Below are 9807 nucleotides of genomic sequence, written 5' to 3'. Positions count from 1 at the left end.
CCAACTGATTGCATATTGGAATATTTGAGCTTATAGCCGACTGCCATGTGCGCACTGCTACGGTTATAATGTGAAGAAATAGCCCAATAGTTGATCAACATTTGAAGCTAAATGTTCTGATCTGTTGCGTTAGCCTCATTGCTGAAAAAAGTATTTTTGATGCTAGTGGTTTTAATAAAAATCTGTCCCAGACTATGTTTGGAATATTTATTTCTCACACAGAACAAAATAGGTCAACACCATCCCCCATAGTACAAAAGTTGATAGGCTAGTGCGTTTGCTGTTCATTAGGCCGACTCATCTGGTTAGCTAATTAAAGTAAACGTGGACAGTTCTTCCAAGATCTTCAATGTGCACCTCGGAATTGGATAAGGACACGCACAGTTGCGTTCCCGATGTGTCTTTCTTCCCTTGTAGCCTGTGAGAAAGGGCATTGGCTAATAAGTATTGAGCTATCTGAGAGAGCCATGTGATTGAGAGGTGCTTCGGAGCACACAGCCGGGAGAAGGGAATTATAATTATTATATTCAGCCCAAGGGCACAACGGCCACAGGCCACAAAAGGCATGGATTTTTTTGTTTGCCATTAAGACCACACAAAGGGGATGCTGCCGGGAAATTCGAGGCATTATCACGTGCTTGTCAAATTGTGAATGAGAGACTGATGAAGTGTGTGCAGCCTGCACAAATAACAAAGCAGAGTTGCATCATGCATCCTTACAATGTATTAAAAATACAAACATTGGGCTGTATGTTCTGATCACAACTTAAGTTGCACAATTAACTGTAAATGAAGCCTATAGGAAGACGTGTATCTTTGTTAACCGCTCAACACAAAATGTCCGCACTCCCTCAGAAATCTTTTGGAGAAAGCATCCTTTCTGTTTTATTCAGCTATGTTCAATTGTGTTCTTCATACTATAAAATAATTGAAATCATGCCACAGAATTCCAAGCAAATATTGTCTGCAAAATGAAAAAAAGGACACGGAGTATGCTGTTCTGTTCTTCTGAAGTACACTACATTTTCTTCATATCATGTTCCTGTAGACCTGTCTAAAATACATCATGGATTCATTGTGATCGTGTGGGCTATGGATTTAGTAGACTTTATGAAATGTAGATGTTCCAAAGGTCTGCGTCTTTTTTATTTTATTTTATTTATTTTACCTTTATTTAACCAGGCAAGTCAGTTAAGAACATATTCTTATTTTCAATGACGGCCTGGGAACAGTGGGTTAACTGCCTGATTCAGGGGCAGAACGACAGATGTACCTTGTCAGCTCGGGGGTTTGAACTCGCAACCTTCCGGTTACTAGTCCAACGCTCTAACCACTTGGCTACACTGCCGCCCCTGTGGCATGTAGGCTATGCGTGGAAGCCAGGAGATGCCAAACGTGTTTATGTTAGTTAACGGTCAATTACTGTGAAACCGGCAGTTATTTGCTTGACAGTCGCTGGCTGACAAAATGTCATGGCCGCCACAGCCCTAGCCTGGGTGATCTGTGGGAAATATGTGTCTCTAAATTCGTCATACATTTGGCAGGAGGCTAGGAAGTTCAGCTCAGTTTCCAACTCATTTTGTGTGCAGTGGGCACATAGCCTGCCTTCTCTCGAGAGCTAGGTCTGCGTCTCTCAATAGCAAGGCTATGCTCACTGAGTCTGTACATAGTCAACGATTTTCTTCATTTTGGGTCAGTCACGGTGGTCATGTATTCTGGTACTGTGTACTCTCTGTTTCGGGCCAGATAGCATTTCAGTTTGCTCTTTTTGGTTGATTCTTTCCAGTGTGTCAAATAGTTATATTTTAGTTTTCTCATCATTTGGTTGGGTCTAATTGTGTTGCTCTCCTGGGGCTCTGTGGGGTTTGTGTTTGTGAACAGAGTCCCAGAACCGGCTGGCTGAAGGGACTCTTCTCTAGGTTCACGTCTCTGTAGGTGAGGGTTTTGCGGTGGTATGTGTGGGCATCGCTTCCTTTTAGGTGGTTGTAAAATCTTTACAGCTCTTTTCTGGATTTTGTTAACGAGCGGGTTTAGTCCTAGTTCAGCTCTGCGTGCATTGTTTGGGGTTTTGCGTTGTACACAAAATATATTTTTTTGCAGAATTCTGCATTGCAGAGTCTCAATTGGGTGTTTGTCCCATTTTGTGAATTCTTGGTTGGTGAGTTGACGCCAGACCTCACAACCATAGAGGGCAATGGGTTCTATAACTGATTGAAGTATTTTGTTGCCAGCTCCTAATTGGGAGGTTGAGTTTTCTGTTTGTTTGGATGGCGTAGAAGACCCGTCTCGCCTTGTCTCTCAGATCGTTCATAGCCTTGTGGAAATGACCTGTGGGGCTGATGTTTAGGCTGAGGTCGGTATAGTTCTTTGTGTGCTGTATTTGTTTTCCTGGCTACTGGACCTTTTTTGGAACATCACTGTTTTTGTCTTGCAGAGATTCACAGTCAGGGCCCAGGTCTGACGGAATCTGTGAAGTGCATCTAGGTCAGCGTTTCCCGAACTCAGTCCTCCGTGCACCCCTCGTGCACCGAGGGGTGCACGTTTTGGTTTTTGCCCTAGCACTACACAGCTGATTCTAATGATCAAAGCTTTATAATTAGTTGGTTATTTGAATCAGCTGTGTAGTGCTAGGGCAAAAACCAAAACGTGCACCCCTCGGGTTCCCGAGGACTGAGTTTGGGAAAACATGAACTAGGTGCTACTGTAGGCCCTCCTTGGTTGGGGACAGAAGCACCAGATCATCTGCAAACAGTAGACATTTGATTTCTCAGTCCAGTAGTGTGAGGCCAGGTCTTGCAGACTCTTCTAGGGCAATTAATGGATATATACTGTTTGTTGAAGAGGGTGGGGCTCAAGCTGCATCCCTGTCTCACCCAACGGCCCTGAGGAAAGGAATCTGTGTGTCTAAGTGCCAATTTTGACTGCACACTTGTTGTTTTACAATGTCATATGTTTTTCCCCCAACGCCACTTTCCATCCATTTGTATAGCAGACCTTCATGGCAAATTGAGTCAAAAGCTTTTTTGAAATAAACAAAACATGAGAAGACTTTGCCTTTGTTTTGTTTGTCAGTAAGGGGATGCAGGTGTCTGCCGTACGGTATTTTGGTAAGAAGCCAATTTGCCATTTGCACAGGACATTGTTTTCACTGAGGAAATGTTGGAGTCTGGTGTTGATGATACTGCAGAGGATTTTCCAGAGATGGCTGTTGACACAGATTCCACTGTAATTATTAGGGTCAAATTTGTTGAGTTGTGAGAGTTGTGACCCATTTTTGTTGGTTGTTTTGTTGTAGTGTCTAGGGGAGGCATATTTGGGAGGGAATGCTGTCACCTCCAGGTAGGTGTTTGTCCTCCTGTGTGCTGAGAATGTCGGGTTCTTGTCCAGTTCTGGCATTTAGGTCACCACAGACTAGTCTTCGTGGGCCTGGAAATGATTGACCTCTCCCTCTAGAATGGAGAAGATGTCTTCAATAAAGTATGGGGATTCTAGTGGGGGATATAGGAAGCACACAGGAGGACATTTTTCTCTGTTGAGATCATTTCCTTTAGAATTTCTAGCCAAATCTAAAATGTTCATGTTTTGATTAATTTAATGGAGTGGGTTAAGTCTGATCCATACCAAATGAGCATACCCCCCTGAGTCTCTTCCCTGTGTTTGGTGGACGATACTACGAGCTCTCTGTAACCTAGAGGGCAACCAGTGGGTCCATCTCCTCCATACCATGTTTTTTGCAGGATGACCATTTCTGATTTCTTTGGTGAAGTCTGTGTTTCTCTCTTCTTTTTCAGTTTTTTCCTCCCCCCCTGTTCTTTTCTTCCTTTTTTGCCTTCGCAGAAGCCCCTCCCTCCCTCCCCAGCACTCAGAGCAATTTAGCAAAACCACTGCTTAAACAAAGTCCATCTCAATCAGAACATCCTGGCACATTTGGCTCCACAACTTGTGGTGATTGAATTAGAATGAGCCAGCCAGGGAGAGAGGGGGGAGAAACTGAGAAGGAGGGAGAGAGGGGGGAGAGAAAAAGAAGAGGGGGTTTTAGGTGCGAGGAAGAGAAAGATGGGGAGAATGATGGGTGAAAGTGAGTAGAAGAATACGGAAAATAATTTTAAAAAAAACAGGAAATAAAGAAAAATCATGTGTTTTCGGCTGTAAGAATTCCGGCAGAGCGGGAGGAGAGCGTGAGGCAACGAAAGAGAGAGAGAGATAGAGAGGGAGAGGTGGAAAGAGAAAGAAGGAAAATTAGGCAGAAAGAGTAATAGCTATAGTAATGTTTTTTGACAGAGCTGGGTTCGCAAAGGGTTCATGGTGACATCATGGGCGATTTTGAGGAAAGTATAGACAGGAGGGCCATTCACCTTTCATTGGACACATGTTAGGGAATAGGGTTATGTACACTGCTTGTGCTGGCACACATGCCTGCCGTTAACTGTGTGGAAAACTCTTCATTGCACCCCAAACACACACACGCACGAACACACACTCTCTCTCTCTCTCTCTCTCTCTCTCTCTCTCTCTCTCTCTCTCTCTCTCTCTCTCTCTCTCTCTCTCTCTCTCTCTCTCTCTCTCTCTCTCTCTCTCTCTCTTTCTCTCTCTCTCTCTCATCTCTTTCGTCCAGAAATAAACCCCAAATAAACTCTGGATGTGCTTTTAGGCTCCTATACAAACAGACTTATTTGTTGTTGAAACATAGTAATCGTTGTAGTTGCCCAAAGCCTCCTTGCCTAACACGCACTATATTATTCTCCTAGCATCTAATTTTCCACTGAGTTGTATTCCTCTGTGTGCATATGTTTTTCCTTCGTGGCATTCGGAGTGTACATGTGTGCGTTTGGCCAGCAGGCTGAATGAATGAGCTCTTTCATTTCACAGGATGTGTATTTAACTTGGCAACTAAAAACGGACTATGCGTAAGTGAGTGAGTAGGTAAGTGTGTGTGTGTGTGTGTGTGTGTGTGTGTGTGTGTGTGTGTGTGTGTGTGTGTGTGTGTGTGTGTGTGTGTGCGTGCGTGCGTGCGTGCGTGCGTGCGTGTGGGCGTGCACGAGAGCGTGGCTGCCTTGCGCCCCCTACACGTCTCAGTGCGGCACCACACTTCACGACATCCATCTGAACGCAGGGAAATAGTGACCTCTTTATAGTGATCTCTTTATAGTCATCTCTTTAAAGACATCTCGTAGCTGATTAAAACCTGCCCACCAGCAGCAGCAGTAACAGCTCCCTCTATCACCTCCCTTTTTTTACCTTGTGTGTGTTACTCATTACCAGTAAAGCACTGCCAGAGAGAGAGAGAGAGAGAGAGAGAACAGAAAGAATGAGGAAAAAGGGGAAGGAGAGACTGAAAGTGAGTGAGATGGAGAGAAGGAGAGAGATAGTAATTGAGAAAGGGAGAGAGAGAGAAGAGAACAATCTCTCTTTCCCTCTCTCTCTCTCTCTCCTACTCAACCCCTCCCTCTCTCCTTGATTCCCTTCCCCAACCTCCCTCCCTCTGTCCCTCCCTCCTTCCTCTCCTATTTTCTCCTTCTCCTCTGCCAGCCAGCCCCAGGCTTATACACTTCTATGGTTTCTCAGAATGCAAATAAGTAGAAACAGACATACACTGGATTACAATATTTTCAGGAATATTTTAATCTTCAAAAAAATATACCCTCTCCACCAACAAGGAGTCATGGAGAGTCCATTCTAGAGTACTGTGGCATGAAGCATTGTGTGCTGATTTTTACACAAGAAGTGCTGCTACTGAACCAAAACGGGTTCAATGGCTTGACTGCTGGCTTGTTGTCAGGGAATACTACTGTTTCAGAACTGATGATGCCAGCCAGGCGTTATGATGTCACAGACGTGACCAAATGGGAATTGTAGTTCTCAAATAGTGAGGTGGCAGTTTGGTTGGCCATTTTCCTAGTGCTGACCATAGAGAGAGCGAGGGAGTGGGGGGGGGAGTTAGAGAGGGGCTGAGGGGCAAGAGAGAGAGGGGAATGAGAGGGGGTGGGAGAGGGAAATAGAGGGGGGAGAGGGAAGGAAGAGAGAGGTACAGAGAGAGGGGGAGAGAGAGAAATGGGACTCTATCTTCATTATCCTCCACTCTGCAGTCTCCCAGACAGTCGCATCATAAATCTCCCACTGTAACACACTCCACTGACACTGAAACACAAACACTATTAACCCCTGAACTTCCCTGTAGCTGCAACTACTGACGAACACACACTAATACACACACACTAGTACACACACACTAATACACACACCACACCACACCACACACACACACACACACACACCACAACACACCACACACACACACAGTTCCATACACAGGCACACTTACAATACCAGTGAAAAGTACTTATTCAAGGGTTTTTCTTTATTTGTACTATTTTCTACATTGTAGAATAATAGTGAAGACATCACAACTATGAAATAGCACATATGGAATACTGTAGTAACCAAAAAAGTGTTAACCAAGTCAAAATATATATTATATTTTATATTTGAGATTCTTCAAATAACCACCCTCCCTTTGCCTTTAGAACAGCTTTGCACACTCTTGGCATTCTCTCAACCAGCTTCATGAGGTAGTCACCTGGAATGCATTTCAATTAACAGATGTTTCTTCTTCAGTTATTTGTGGAATTTCTTTCATACTTAATGTGTTTGAGCCAATCAGTTGTGTTGTGATAAGGTAGGGGTGGTATACAGAAGATAGCCATATTTGGTAAAAGACCAAGTCCATATTATGGCAAGAACAGCTCAAATAAGCGAAACGACAGTCCATCATTACTTTAAGACATTAAGGTCAGCCAGTATGGAACATTTCAAGAAGTTTCTTCAAGTGCAGTCCCAAAAACTATCAAGCACTATGATGAAACCGACTCTCATGAGGACTTCCACATTAATGGAAGTCCCAGAGTTACCTCTGCCGCAGAGGATAAGTTCATTAGTTACCAGCCTCAGAAATTGCAGCCCAATTAAATGCTTCACAGAGTTCAAGTAACAGACACATCTCAACATGAACTGTTCAGAGGAGACTGTGTCAACCAGGCCTTCATGGTTGAATTGCTGCAAAGAAAACAAAGGACACCAATAATAATAAGAGACTTGCTTTGTCCAGGAAACACGAGCAATGGACATTAAACCGGTGGAAATTTTTCCTTTGGTCTGGAGTCCAAGTTTGAGATTTTTGGTTCCAACCGGCGTGTCTTTGTGATATGCGATTTTGGTGAACGGATTATCCTCCACATGTATATTTCTCACCGTAAAGCATGAAGGAGGAGGTGTGATGGTGTGGGGGTGCTATGCTGTCTGTGAATTATTTAGAATTCAAGGCACACTTAACCAACATGGCTACCACAGCATTCTGCAGCGATACGCCATCCCATCTAGTTTGGGCTTAGTGGGACTACCATTTGTTTTCCAACAGAACAATGACCCAACACACCTCCAGGATGTGTAAGGGCTATTTGACCAAGAAGGAGAGTGATACAACAGTAGCTAAGATGGGGAGAAGTCTGTTCATAATAAAGCGCTGCTCTGCCTTCTTGACAGCACTGTCAACAAGGCAGGTCCTACAGGCCCTAGTTTTGTCGCACCTGGACTACTGTTCAGTCATGTGGTCAGGTGCCACAAAAAAGGACTTAGGAAAATTGCAATTGGTTCAGAACAGGGCAGCACAGCTGGCCCTTGGATGTACACAGAGAGCTAATATCAATCTCTCCTGGCTCAAAGTGGAGGCGAGATTGACTTCATCTCTGCTTGTCTGTTTGAACTACTGGCACACAGCTTGGACACTCATGCATACTTCACAAGACCTGCCACGAGGTCTCTTCACAGTCCCCAAGTTCAGAACAGACTATGGGAGGCGCACAGTAGTAAATCGAGCCATGACTACATGGAACTCTATTCCACATCAAGTTACTCATGCAAGCAGTAAAATTAGATGTAAAAAAACACTTAATGGAACAGCGGTGACTGTGAAGCAACACAAACATAGGCACAGACAGATGCACACACACACACACACACACACACACACACACACACACACACACACACACACACACACACACACACGCGATAGCATACGCACTATGCACACACGTACACATGGATTCTGTACTGTATAGTACAGTTGAAGTCGGAAGTTTACATACACCTTAGCCAAATTCATTTAAACTCTGTTTTTCCATAATTCCTGACATTAAATTCAAGAAAAAAGTCCTTGTCGTTGGTCAGTTAGGATCACCACTTTATTTTAAGAATGTGAAATGTCAGAATAATAGTAGAGAGAATGATTTATTTCAGCTTTTATTTATTTCATCACATTCCCAGAGGGTCAGAAGTTTACATACACTCAATTAGTATTTGTTAGCATTGCCTTAAACAATTTAAACTTGGGTCAAACGTTTCGCCTTCCACAAACTTTCTACAACTTGCCACAACTTTGGAAGTATGCTTGGGGTCATTGTCCATTTGGAAGACCCATTTGCGACCAAGCTTTAAGTTCCCGACTGATGTCTTGAGATGTTGCTTCAATATATCCACATCATTTTCCTGCCTCGTGATGCCATCCATTTTGTGAAGTGCACCAGTCCCTCCTGCAGCAAAGCACCCCAACAACATGATGCTGCCACCCCCGTGCTTCAGTGTTGGGATGGTGTTCTTCGCCTTGCAAGCATCCCCCTTCTTCCTCCAAACACAATGATGGTCATTATGGCCCAACAGTTACATTTTTGTTTCATCAGACCAGAAGACATTTCTCCAAAAAGTACGATCTTTGTCCCCATGTACAGTTGCAAATCATAGTCTGGCTTTTATTTGGCGGTTAGGAGCATTGGCTTCTTCCTTGCTGAGCGGCCTTTCAGGTTATGTCGATATAGGACTCGTTTTACTGTGGATATAGATAATTTTGTACCTGTTTCCTCCACCATCTTCACAAGGTCCTTTGCTGTTGTTCTGGGATAGATTTGCACTTTTCACACCAAAGTACGTTCATCTCTAGGAGACAGAATGCGTCTCCTTCCTCAGCGGTATGACAGATGCGTGGTCCCATGGTGTTTATACTTGCATATAATTGTTTGTACAGAAGAACGTGGTACCTTCCGGCATTTGGAAATTGCTCCCAAGGATGAACCAGACTTGTGGAGGTCTACAATTTTTTTTCTGAGGTCTTGGCTGATTTCCCATGATGTTAAGCAAAGATGCACTGAGTTTGAAGGTAGGCCTTGAAATGCATCCACAGGTACACCTCCAATTGACTCAAATGATGTCAATTAGCCTATCAGAAGCTTCTAAAGCGATGACATAATTTTCTGGAATTTTCCAAGCTGTTTAAAGGCACAGTCAACTTATTGTATGTAAACTTTTGACCCACTGGAATTGTGATACAGTGAATTATAAGTGAAATAATCTGTCTGTAAACAATTGTTTGAAAAATGACTTGTGTCATGCACAAAGGAGATGTCCTAACCGACTTAACAAGAAATTTGTGCAGTGGTTGAAAAACGAGTTTTAATGACTCCAACCTAAGTGTATGTAGTCTTCCGACTTCAATTGTATATGTGGTAGTGGTGGAGTAGGGCCCGAGGGCACACAGTCTGTGAATGTATTGTAATGTTTTAAAAATTCTATAAACTGCCTTAATTTTGCTGGACCCCAGGAAGAGAGTAGCTGTTGCCTTGGCAGCAGCTAATGATAGTAAGCAAAAAAAAGAAATGTCCCTTTTTCAGGACCCTGTATTTCAAAGATAATTAGTAAAAATCCAAATAACTTCACAGATCTTCATTGTAAAGGGTTTTAACACTGTTGCTCATGCTT

The sequence above is a fragment of the Oncorhynchus gorbuscha genome, linkage group LG10 (assembly GCF_021184085.1).
Source record: "Oncorhynchus gorbuscha isolate QuinsamMale2020 ecotype Even-year linkage group LG10, OgorEven_v1.0, whole genome shotgun sequence".
Lineage (NCBI taxonomy): Eukaryota > Metazoa > Chordata > Actinopteri > Salmoniformes > Salmonidae > Oncorhynchus > Oncorhynchus gorbuscha.
The sequence above is the reverse complement of the archived record's forward strand: the minus strand, read 5'-3'. Positions refer to the sequence as shown.